Here is a 2,960-nt window from a genome sequence, read left to right on the forward strand (position 1 = left end):
GAGGCAAACGTGAATAATGAAGACAGAGGAAGAGATAGATACAAGGGAAAAGAAGGAGAAGAGAGGAAGAGGGAGAGAGAAGGCAGAGAAAGATAAAGAGGAGGAGGAACAAGGAGAGGTGGTCAAGGGGGAAAGTCAGTCCGTTCATTCCCCGGCTCTGTCCAGAGGTGGAGTGAAAACAGAGCGGAGGGGCTTAGGACCCAGCCTGCTAGAGTCAGTTCTCCCCACTCTTTCTCAGCATTTACATCCCTCAAAGTCATCAGCCTACCTTAGATAATTTACAAAATGAAGCACCTAACGAGAAACCCAGGATATCCTGAACACTTGTCTCCAGAAGTAAGAAAATATCCATGTGCTTTTATATCACCTATTTCCACATTTAGTCAACCCTTCTAAATTTTTACATGTTCCTGTGTATTTTCTGGATAGATATGATCATAGTCAAAAAGATCCTTTCTCATTGAGAACACAGGTTCCATCCATAAATATCCCCTTGATTTCTGAATAGTATTTTACCGAGATGACTGATTTACCATAATTTCCTTAGCCTCCTCCTTCTCTTTGAACATTTATTTAGCCTGTTTTCACCCTCAATATACCTCCACCATGAGTTCTAGTTTGGGTTCTGTTGCTATACTGTGATAAAACATTCTTACAAAAAGCAACTTGGGAAAGAAAGGATTTATTCGGTTTGCACTTCCAGATCACAGCTCATCATTGAGGGAAATTAAGCAAAAACTCAAAGAGGAACTTGACTGCAGGCTTTCTAGTTAGCTGGCTCTCCCCCAGGCTCAGCTTTACCCAACTTTCTTATGCTCAGAACCACCTGCCTAGGGAATGGTGCCACCCACAATGGGCAGAGCCTCTTACATCAATTAACAATCAAGGCAACCACAAAAACAGACATACTCACAGGCCAACCTGATCTGGGCATTCTCTAATTAAGACTCCCTTCTCAGATGATGCTAGACTATGTCAAGCTGACAGTTAAAGCTAGCTAGGACACCATGGAAAAATAATAGAACACTAACCATATCCTGCCTTTGCTTTCTTGAATGACTTAAGAAGCAAACATTGCAGCCGGGCAGTGGTGCACACCTTTAATCCCAGCACTCGGAGGCAAAGGCAGGTGAATCTCTTAATTTTAGGCCAGTCTGGTCTACAGAGCAAGTTCCAGGATAGCCAGGGCTACACAGAGAATCCCTGTCTTTAAAAAAGGTGGGGGATTACAATAAGAAATCACCAAAAATTCCATAGCATGGAATTCAGAGCTCAAGACATCCCCAGAACCTTCTAGTCTACAGTCCTATTTCTATAAAAGAGGAACCTGAGGCCAGGACATGTTTGACGTGGCATCAAGTCCCAAACCTGAGAGTCAGACTCAGGACTTCCCCTGAACAGCAGTCCTTATGCCCAACACAAGGAGCACCACCCCGAGCCCTGTTTTCACAGGAACACATTTGTCCCGTGTCACCTTGATAGGAAATTCAATCTCCCAGGTTAACCATAAGAGAGATAACCTAGCCAGGCAGGCAGTGGTGGCACACACCTTTAATCCCAGTACTCGAGAGACAGAGGCAGGTGGATCTTTGTGAGTTCAAGCCCAGCCTGGTCCACAAAGTGAGTTCCAGGGCTGTTATAAAGAGAAACTTTGTCAAGAGAGAGAGAGAGAGAGAGACAGAGAGAGAGAGAGAGACAGAGAGAGAGAGACAGAGAGACAGAGACAGAGACAGAGAGAGAGAGAGTTTACCTAGACCAGAAAGAACAGTTGGCCGTGGCAAGACTGGCATATTAGCGTAAGGTTAAGTTCCAAGCTTCCTCCAGTATAATTGGAAAGAAAATTACTTCATCTGCAAAATTGAAGAATATTCCTTTCTTGGTATCCATGGGTCTGCATGCTTCGAGGGTATGAAGGTTACCATTAGCAGGTATTGGTTTTGATCTCTCTACACTAACAGAAAGAGTCCCTCTCACAGATCATGCCAAACAGACCAATCTAAAAATAGTTTACAGGGTACATTGCACAATGTCCTGGCAATGGATTCACCTTCCTAAGTGTTCTTACCTTAAGACTTGAGTATTTAAATGTTCATCAATTAGAGTGTAGGGTGTGGCTTGGTCTATACATCGTATATGTAGAAAGGAAGGTGCAGGAGTCCCACAACTTACCATGGACCTGTATAGGCAGGAATAAACTAACCATTTGTTTAGGCGTTTTGTTATTGTTTTTTATTTTTGTTTTGTTTTAAAACATGGTCCTGTGTAGCCCAGGCCCACCTCAAAACTTGCTGTGTTGTCAAGGATAGCTTTGAACTTCTAACTGTCTTGCTTTTACCCTCCCAGTGCTGGGAAGGCATTCCTTGATGTCCCATCTGCGTATCATATCTAGCTTGGTAGACAATATGAGGATAAAGACAAATAAGACAGCCATCTCCCATTGTTTCTCAGTAGAATACAACAGCTACCATGGAGGACACCAGCTCATAGGGGAAGGCTTTGTGTAAGCATTGATTAGTTCAGGCTGCACAGCTTTGTGTAAGCATTGATCAATTCAGGAACGAAGCTTCCTGAGCATTTAAGCCTGTTAGGACTGTGGTCAGTCATGGCATACTGTTTGGTGTGTCAATCAGCACAGAGTTATTGTGAGCTGTTGCTTACAGAAGGTAAATTTCATGCAAATGTTTAGCCTCACCCAAGCTCTGGGACGAAATGTAGCTTGATTTCTATCCTAGCCTCATTTCTGTTGCTATGACAAATACCCAGAAGGAAAAAAAAAACCAACAACATGATAAGAAAGAATTTACTGTCCTAATTCCAAATTCTATTCTATCATTTTGGGGAAATCGAGTCTGTCATACCAATCCACTGTCGAGAGCTTGCTGCCTTCAGCGAGTTTCCTCCTCTCTTATACTGTTCAGGGACACTGTTTAGGGAACTGTGCTGCCCACTGTGGGACATTC

Source organism: Microtus ochrogaster, chromosome 2 (genome assembly GCF_000317375.1).
Source record: "Microtus ochrogaster isolate Prairie Vole_2 chromosome 2, MicOch1.0, whole genome shotgun sequence".
Classification (NCBI taxonomy): Eukaryota; Metazoa; Chordata; class Mammalia; order Rodentia; family Cricetidae; genus Microtus; species Microtus ochrogaster.